The sequence below is a fragment of the Galeopterus variegatus genome, unplaced genomic scaffold (assembly GCF_000696425.1).
Source record: "Galeopterus variegatus unplaced genomic scaffold, G_variegatus-3.0.2 Scaffold55, whole genome shotgun sequence".
Taxonomy (NCBI): Eukaryota; Metazoa; Chordata; class Mammalia; order Dermoptera; family Cynocephalidae; genus Galeopterus; species Galeopterus variegatus.
This window is the reverse complement of record NW_007726166.1, coordinates 1,260,460-1,270,421: the sequence shown is the minus strand read 5'-3', so window position 1 is coordinate 1,270,421 and position 9,962 is coordinate 1,260,460. Positions and strand designations below refer to the sequence as shown.

General features: G+C 44.2%; 1 pseudogene; it reads right to left on the bottom strand.

Annotated features, from left to right (window-relative positions):
• LOC103591949 overlaps positions 1-9,962 on the bottom strand; it is a 24,476-nt pseudogene that overhangs the window by 1,549 nt on the left and 12,965 nt on the right.

Sequence of the window (9,962 nt, the reverse complement as noted above, 5' to 3'; positions counted from 1 at the left end):
GAGCCACCCACAATTCTGCCATACTGCGAGAAGACTGTCTCCACATCAGACTTCTTGACCAGAGTGTTGAGATTCCCAGTGAACACATGGGAGTTCACGGAGCGAGAATCTGTCTTGCTGGTAACATTACTAGCCACTGTGTTTGATAATAAGGTTCTGCACAAAGTGTAGCTGAAGATCAAAAAAATCTCACAGGAGCGGGAAGGGAGAACAGATCCGATCCTGAATCTCCTGCTCCCGGGTTCTCCATAGACAGGCTGGCTGCTGCTTGAGGTCAGCAACGCAGCCACAGCCGCTCAGTCTTCGTCTCTTCACACGATGGCCCCTGAAGTTTAATATGAGTTGAAACTTGGCAACATGTTTGCTGACTCGAGGCAATGCTGCTTACTTGAAAGCTCATTATTGCATCTTTTCTTTCCCCCCATAGGGCTGAGAGGCACATCCCTATTGCTTCTGGAATCAGGACAGCATCCCAGTTAAGATGTGGGCTCTGCAGCTAAACTTCGGAGTTCTTCTGCTTCTAGATCTGTGCCCATGGGCAAGTTTTTAACTTTCCTGTGCCTCAGTTTCCTTATCTGTGAAGGGGGTATGTTAATAATCGCACTCAGTTCTGAGGGTTTTCATGAGGATTGAATTAATAAGGAAAGGTCATTAAAACAGTGCCTGGTACACAGCAAGCACTCAGTAAATGGGACTTATTATTGCTTCCAAATCTCTTCTTCCCTCTGGGTTGAATTTTCTCTTTCCTGAAGTACATCTTTATTAGTACTTTTAGTGAGGGTGTGAGTACGGTAAACTCACCTCAGTCTTCAGTCTTCATTTGAAAGTATCTTTTGTTTTGCCCTTGTCCTAGAACAGTAGTTTAGCTAAGCATCAGAGTCTAGGTTGGTGCTGTGGTTTGAATGTCCCCTAAGCTCTTGTTGGAACTTCATCCCCAATATGGCATTCGAAAGGTGGGGCTTTTAAGAGGTGATTGGATCATGAGGACTAGCCCTTATGAATGGATGAGTCCATTATCCGTGCATTAATGGGTTAATGGTTTAATGAGTTATCAGGGAGTAGACTGGGGGCTTTATAAGGAGAGCGCGTGAGCACGTTAGAGTGCTCTTCTCAGGCCTCACCACGTGACACTTCGCACCACCTCAGGACTCTGCTGAGAGCCCCACCAAGCAGAGGACCCTCACTACATGTATCGCTCAACCTTGGACTTCCCAGCCTCCAAAACTGTAAGAAACAAATTTCATTTTTTAATACATTATCCAGTTTCAGGTATTCTGTTATAAGCAAGAGAAAACTGACTAGTACAATTGGCAATTATTTTCCCTGAGCACTTTGAAAACATTACTTAGTTTTCTTCTGTGATTTGGTGCTGTTGAGAAGTCCTCTGTCAGGATAATTGCTACCCCTAGGTAACACGCCTTTTCTTTCTGGTTGTTTTCATGGTTGTCTTTTTGTCTTTTGTATCTTATAGTTTCTCTCTAGTGTGCCTAGGGATGAATTTATTACTTATTGCTTAGGGCTTTTCATATTTTCTAAATCCAAAGATTGAGGTCTTATATCAGTTCTCAAAAACTCTCAGCCACTGTTTCTTTGAATATTGCCTCTCCCTTTTCTCTATGGTGTCTTCTTTCGGAACTCCTATTAAATGAGTGATGTACCTTCCCATTTTATTCCTGCTGTCTCTTAATCTCTCTTAAGTTTTTTGTACATTAATCTCTCTGCTTTGCAGTCATGATTTTTTTCCCCATATCTTCCAGTTTACCAATTATCTCTTCATCTGTCTCCAATCTGCCAGTAAGCCTGACCTGAATTTAAAATTTCATTATTTATATTGTTCATTTCTAGAAGTTCTATTTGGAGCTTTTTTTTTTTTTTTTTTGCTTGTTTTATAATTTTTATTATGGAAAATTTCAAATGTATATAAAATTAGAGGCAGTGGAATAATAATCCCCTATGTACTTATTACTATTCACTTCAACAAGTGTCAGTCCACAGCTAGTCTGTTTTGTCCCCTGGATCCTTCCAACAGCCCCCCACCCTGAGATTATTTTGAGGCAAATCTCAAACACTGTATCATTTCATTTGTAAATATTATTTAAATCTGTCTATTCTTCTTTTCATAATATATCATTATAAGAGTTAGAATCTTTTATTTTGGCCTTTAATCATACTAAATATGCTTATTTTATATTCTCTTTCAGCCCGCTGTTCTGTTATCTCAGAGTCTTGGGCCTTAATCCTTCTGTTTGTGGTGTCTGCTGACGTTTTCGAGATGATCTCTTCCTTCACATGTATTGAGATTTTACATTGTGAGCTCATCTTTGGAGGGGTATGTTTTCGTATGGGAATTTCCCGCTACTTGAGTTGTAAGAGTGCCCCTCTAGAGTCATTTGACACCTGCTTTACCAAGTGGTTCAGGGTTGTCACCAGCCTGGTACCAATTTTCTTCTTTTGGCATTGAAATCTCAGACCATGTATGCATTACAAATTTGACTCTCAAACACATTCAAAGCATAGACTTGAGATTTGGATTTTTCAGGGGATCCTATTTTAGCCCCCCACTGCTCTATGCCTGTGCTATGGTAAACAAGCTTCCTTGTTATCTCCCTGTACCAGGGGGTAGGTTTTTCTAGCTCACTTTTCACTGAGAGATCAGCCCTCAGACAAGCCTGGCTTTGCAAGGAGACATAGTTTCAACTCTCCACCTCCTGTCAACTGAAGATCTTATCTCTAGTCTCAACACAGCCCCCAAAACGAAGGCCTGTGGGTTAGTGGCTCTGATTATCCTTCCGCCCCTCTCTTGCTTTCCTGCCCGAGGCAACTGCAGGCCAAATCATGTGATCACCACTCTGGTTTTTCACTCTTTGTTTAGGGCCCCTGGGGACATCTATTTCTCGCTCACTAACTCAGCCATGCACTGACAATTTATTTATTTATTTACTTGATCATGTTTTGTCCTGCATTTCTATGTTTGGTGTAAGGAGAGGTTTTCTACATAATCCTAGTAAAAGATTTTGTTAGAATGGAGTCCCTTTTATTGTTAAAGCCAGTTTGATTTTATTTCTTACTTGCAGTTTATTTTTTGTTGCTGTTCTTATAAAAGATGACCGGTAAGGGGATAGTAAAAGATTTTGTTAGAATGGAGTCCCTTTTATTGTTAAAGCCAGTTTGATATTATTTCTTACTTGCAGTTTATTTTTTGTTGCTGTTCTTATAAAAGATGACCGGTAAGGGGATCTTAACCCTTGACTTGGTGTTGTCAGCACCACGCTCTCCCAAGTGAGCGAACCGGCCATCCTTATATGGGGATCCGAACCCGTGGCCTTGGTGTTATCAGCACCACACTCTCCCATATGAGCCACGGGCCGGCCCTCTTACTTGCAATTTTAAAAACCTAAGTGATATAATTATCATAGTACGCTCAGATCAAACCCACCTGCCCCCAAAGCCACTACAGAGGTGCACCCGTCTCTTGCTGATCCTTTCCTCGCTAAGGACCTCAGACTTGAATGAGCCACCCACACTACACAGAGGAAGTCCTGCTCATGACCTGGGATTCGTTGATGACTCTGCACTTCAGTCTGAAAGCATCCGTTTACAGAGCCTTGGAGAACAGAGCCTGTGCCTTTTATTTGGTACAGGCAAACTGCGACTTTTGCTGCATGAAACATGCTGAAAAGTGTTTTGTGCTATTCCCATTTTGCAAAAACTTCAGAATTCTAGATTTTGCTGTGATACGGCCTCTCTGTCGATTTTTCTTTGTCAGTAGGCAACATCATCTGTAATACTGATTTGTATGACTGCCACTAAATAGCCAGCCAGCAAAGACGGCCTGAGGGTTCGTAACCCCGCTCTTTTCCTGGCAAAGCAGAAGCAGCTAAGAGATGGGGTGTGTTTCACCCTGTCACTGCTACAAATCTTTAGCCCTTGTGAACAATCGCTGCTGGGCCATTGCTCATGTTCTTGGCTTGATGAGGGCCCAGGCTTGCCCCCTCCAAACCTGTCTCTGCTCTGCTGCTAAACTGATGTGAGACATAATTTGGCCAGGCCATGCCCCAGTCAAAAACCTTGGTCAGAAAGTTTCTTTTGGGGACATCCTAGAGTTAGTTATGGTGACGGGTACACAACTTTGTAAATATACTAAAAACCATTCAATTGTACACTTTAAGCCGGTGCATTTTATGGTATATAAACTAAATCTCAGTAAGTCTGTTTGTTTGTTTGCTTTTCAAGTGCATGAGAATTATAAGAGGAAAATACATGCTTAGGCACCCAAGCCCTGCCCTGAGCTGGTTCTCTATGTGACCTTAACCTCCAGCTATGCCAAACTTCTTACTGTTCCTCTCCAGCACTACCCTGTTTTATGGTGCCATGATTTTGCACGAACTGTTCTACCTGGGATATCCCTGCTGCCACCTCCTCCCAGCTGACTCATGGTTGTTCTGTAAGGCTGAGCTCTACCTTTGCCTTCTAGAAGTTTCTGTGACTCTCCGTGAGCCCCACAGCATCCTGCTCACCTCTGCCACTGCTCCTGTCACTTCGAACTGACAGTTCCAGTTTATCAGTTTGTCTCCCAGGACTGTCATCAGGTCTTAGTCACCTCTGCATCTCTAGGACCTGTCTTGGTGCTGGTACCTCCAAGATGCTCAATGTTTGTCAGCTAGACCTGGCTGATAGCATGGGTTTCCCTATCAAATATTTAGCCCCCTGCAGTACATAGGTGCTGTAGCCACTGAGCATATAGTCAGTGCAAGCTCAGGCGGAATTACAGGGGCATGTGCTTATGATCTCTTCCTTGCCCTCCTCTTCAGCTTTTTCCTAACCTCTGATTTAGCAATTACCAATTAGCAATTTAGCAAGAGCCACCTTCCTTGTCTTTCTGGAATGCTTCTGTACTAAGGCACCTTTCCCTTGAGGCAAAAATAAACTAGGGGACTGCACATACTAACTGAGTGAAAGGGGGAGAAGCCAATTAACATTCAGCTACGAGAGAAAATGATTTCTCCTATCAGCAATAAAAACTGACAGCTCTATCAGAAAATGAGCCAGGGGAGCCACAAAAGCCTGGCAAGGCTAGGTGGGGAGCGAAGGAGTGTGCAGACCTAATCAGGAGTGATAAAGACTGAGAGGGTAGAGACCACGGCTGAGGGTCAGAGAACTGCCCAGGAGGCATCCAAAGGAATCACCCCAGGAGGTGGCACCAGCTCTTCCACCCTGCCCCTCTTTTCTGATCCTGCCCCAGGCAAGAGGACTGGTACTGCTCAGGTTTTATACCTGAAACTTAGAGCTCAACTCTCCTACAGGCCTCTCCCCATGCACTCGTTTCCTCTGACCTTATCATAAAAGGAAGCCACGTGATGTCTATTTATGGTAGCGAGATGGTCTGGGGAGAGGAGGCTCACAGTATGCGAATTCCAAGGGCTGATGAAATTGCTCTGGCCCTCTGGATCTCACCGTGCCATGAATGAATAAACGGGCATGGGGGCAGGGCGGAGCAATCAAAGTCCAGTGTTATCTGACATGCGTGTTCTTTCTTGAGCGCTACACAGGTAATTCGTTATATAAATCAGAGCTTATAAACGAGATCAGATTTCACAGAGCTCAAATCCAATAGCTTTAGGATGAGAGGAAGTGCAGAGAAGAACGATACGGAAAACACCCTCCTTCGGCCTGGTAGACAAGATATTTAGCTTTTAAAAATATGCCCATTAATCTTCCATTTGAAAGATCAGTGCATTTTGCTAAAAGAGAGGAGGCCAATGGGACTGAGACAGCAAGTGATAAGAAGGAGGTCGAAAGCATGTTGTTTGTTTTCACTAGAAACACAGCAAGAGGCAGTTCTGGGTCATGTTTTGTATGCAGTTCTACAGCGTGTGTTCTTTCCAGTTTGCAATAGTGAAACAGACACAGAACAAGTTCAGGGCCTGAGAGCACCGACTCCTCCGAGGCATCTGTGTGCCCATCACGGGGACGCAGGACACAGGAAGAGTCGCAGTGAGACAGCTCAGGGACTCCCATTTCTCCAGACACTTGTCTGCAGCAGACATTAACGGGGGGAAAGCAGAGAGGTCCAGGCCCAGCATTGTCAGAGATGATAGCTCTGGGGCTATGGTTTCCTAAATGAATCCCAAATGCATCTGAACTGGGATTTTTTTTTTTTGGTCAGATTTCTTGTTCAAAATGATCTACTTTTTTTGTGTTCTTAGTACAGGAGGTACGACAAGGCACTAAACATAAGGCCTTTAATACTCAAGAATTGATTCTGGATAAAATCACCAATACGTTCAGGGACATTCATGGAGGCCATGTCCTTAATGGTTATTAGAAGGTGTCTTTCAAGATACACTGCTGACTTTTGAGGTTAACAGCAAGGAAATGCTCTCTGTTGTAACCAATAAATCCCAAGCTATCAATGGCTTAATCCAAAAGACATGTGTTTTTCACTCACATCACTGATGTGTGAGTGTTCGTGGTGGGCAGGGGCTTTCCTCCACACAGTGGCTCAGGGACCCATGCCGCTTCCATCTGCTGACTTGATTACCCCTTCAGGCTTCGTCACCATTGCCTGCCTCCATCCGTGGGAAGGGAGAGGGTTGGGAAAGATATCTACCTCTTAACTGTATCGGCAGTCTGCAAGGCTCATTCAATATTCAAAATCAATTAACGTGATCCAATATATCAACAGGCTAAAGAGAGAAAAATCATATAATCATAGTAATTGATGCAGAAAAATCATTTGATAATATCCAACACCCATTCATGATTAAAAAAAAAAAATTCAGGCCGGCCCAGTGGCGCACTGGAGAGTGCGCCGCTTGGGAGCTTGGCGGCGCTCCCGCTGAGGGTTCGGATCCCATATGGAGACCAGTTCCCGCTCACTGGCTGAGCACGGTGCGGGCGCAACACCGAGGGTTGCGATCCCGTTGCTGGTCCCCAGTACGGGCGCGACACCGAGGGTTGCGATCCCGTTACCGGTCAGTAAAAAAGACAAAAAGGAAAAAAAAAAATTCACCAAACAGGGAATAGAGCATCTACAAAAAATTCTATGGCTAATAATCCTACACATTTTGATATGCTGTGTTTTCCTTCCCAGTCAGTTCAAAGGACTTTCCGATTCCCCTTTTCATTTCTTTTTTGACCCATGGGTTATTCAGAGTTGTGTTATTTAGTTTCCAAATATTTTGGCATTTTCAGAGATCTTTCTGTTATCAATTTCTAATTTAATTCCATTGTCGTGAGAGAGCATACTTTGAATGACTTGAATCCTTTCAAATGTACTGAGACTTGTTTAATGGCTCAGAATATTGTCTATCTTGGTAAATGTTATTTGTGAACTTGAGAAGGATGTGTATTCTGCTGTTGTTGGTAAAGTGTTTTATAATGTCAATTAGGTCAAGTGGGTTGATAATGTTCAAATCTTCCTTATACTTACTGGTTTTCTGTCCAATTGTTCTATCAATTATTAAAAATAGGGTATTGAGGGCCGGCCCATGGCTCACTCGGGAGAGTGCGGTGCTGATAACACCAAGGCCACAGGTTCGGATCCTATATAGGGATGGCCAGTTTGCTCACTGGGTGAGCGTGGTGCTGTCAACACCAAGCCAAGGGTTGAGCTCCCCTTACTGGTCATCTTCAAAAAAAAAGGTAGGGTATTGAAATCTTTAACTACGATTGTCAACTTTTCTATTTCTCTTTGTGGTTCAATAAGTTTTGCTTCAAGCATTTTGAAGCCTCTATTATTAGGTGCATAAACATTTAGGGTTGTTATGTTCTCTTGATAAATTGACCCTTTATCATTTTTAAATTACCTCCTTTATACCTGGTAATATCTTCTGCTGTAAAATCTACCTGGTTTGATATGAGTAAAACATTGCAGATATATATATATTTTTAAATTAGTAACAGCATGGTATATCTTTTTCCATCTGCTACCCTTCTGCCTTTAAATTTGGATATCTAGCGCTGGCCTGTGGCTCACTCGGGAGAGTGCGGTGCTGATAACACCAAGGCCACGGGTTCGGATCCCTACATAGGGATGGCCGGTTCAGTCACTTGGGAGAGCGTGGTGCTGACAACACCAAGTCAAGGGTTAAGATCCCCTTACTGGTCATCTTTTAAAAAAAATAATAAAATAAATTTGGATATCTAAACCATTTATATATATATATATATTTTTTAAGTTCTTAGCTCTATCGAAGTTGATTTTTATTTTTTTTTAATTTTTAAATTTTTTAAAAAGTTTATTTATTTATTAATATTGTTTCTTTTTTACATTTTAAGGTGTTGTTGAGGAGCAGTTGGGGGGAGGGGGAAAAGGGAAGGGAGAAGGAAATAGGGTGGGAGGAGAAAGGGGGGCATGGTTGAGGCCTGTGGCACCCCCCTCATTTATGGAGGGGAGACCAGGGGGCTTCTAGCAGTGGCTTGGTCATTGGTGGGATGGATGCAGATGTTGGGGGGATTGGCTGAAGATATCGGCCCCCCACTGTCCTGGCTCAAGAGCCCAGGGTGCTTCTTGCAGCAGCTTGGTGGTCCTCACTGGGCTGGTTGTGGATGTTGGGTGTGGGGCACGTGGCTGAGGCCCCCAGCCCTTCCCCCTCCCTGGCTTGGGAGCCCAGGGGGCTTAGGTGTTCCTTGGTGGTGTGAGAACTTTACTAGTTATTATCAAAGTTTTTCTCTGGTCTGTGGGTATTTTGTTTTTTCTTTCAATTCTCTGTTGGATTATTCACTGTTCCCACCACTTAAACTCTGCACTGGAACTAATTTGTTGTCCTTTGCTTACTTCTAAAATGGGGGAACCTCCTGTGGGGACCAGCACTTGAGCTGTGTGTTTGACTTAAATTGCTGCTGGGGAAGGCTTTTTCTGCAGTCAGGTTTTTTTTTTTTTTATTCCTTTTTGTCTTTTTTACTGACTGGTAACGGGATCACAACCCTCGGTGTTGTGCCCGCACCGCGCTCAGCCAGTGAGCGGGAACCGGTCTCCACATGGGATCCGAACCCTCGGCGGGAGCGCCACCGCACTCCCAAGCGGCGCACTCTCCAGTGTGCCACCGGGCCGGCCCGTGCAGTCAGGTTTTAACGGTTAACTTCATAAGCACTTCTGGGTCTTGTGAGGTCTGGTGCACCTGGGTTGTGTGGAAACTCTGTTCTGGGCCTGAGTCTTTTCATCAAACTGCACCCCCTTCATTTCTATATTCCTAACCAGTCTGCACTGAGTGGTCCTGCGCTGATCGGGGGGCAGATCAGCTGTCCTTGCTATGTCCCACTATTCTCCTGGTGGGCCTGTCTACCCCACTGCCTGCATTCCAAACACTTCCCATGGGATGGGCTGTGCTCTGGTCTCTTGCAATGACTCATTGGCCTCTGAATGGCTCCTTTTTTCAGTTGTCTGTGGCCCCTCACTCCTTTGTGGGTCCACAGGATCCCTATTAGTGGTCTTGCTGTCCTGGGGGCCACCAAGGCCCTCTCCTCCCCTGCCACCTCCAAGCAACTTTGTCCGAAGGGCACAGCTGTGGCTTTTGCTGACTCCTGCTCCATGCGCTCAGCAGCTCCAGCCTGGAAGCAGCTGGGATTTGAAATGGTGGGAGCAGTTCTTTCTTTCTTTCTCTCATCGTGGCTTCTCCCACCTTCATGAACTCCATAGGTCTCTCCTCCTCCGCCCCTGAGCTCTAGTGGCCCCAGCTTGGCTATCGTTGATTTTTTTTTTTTTTTGAATCCTTCTTTATTTTTATTTATTTATTTATTTTATTTTATTTTGTTGATATACATTGTGGTTGATTATTGTTGCCCCTTACCAAAACCTCCCTCCCTCCTCCCTCTCCTCCCTCCCACCCAACAATGTCCTTTCTGTTTGCTTGTTGTATCAACTTCAAGTAATTGTAGTAGTTGTTATATCTTCTTCCCCCCGCCCCCCCCCCGGTTTGTGTGTGTGTGTGTGTGTGTGAGTGAATTTATTTGGGTATTTT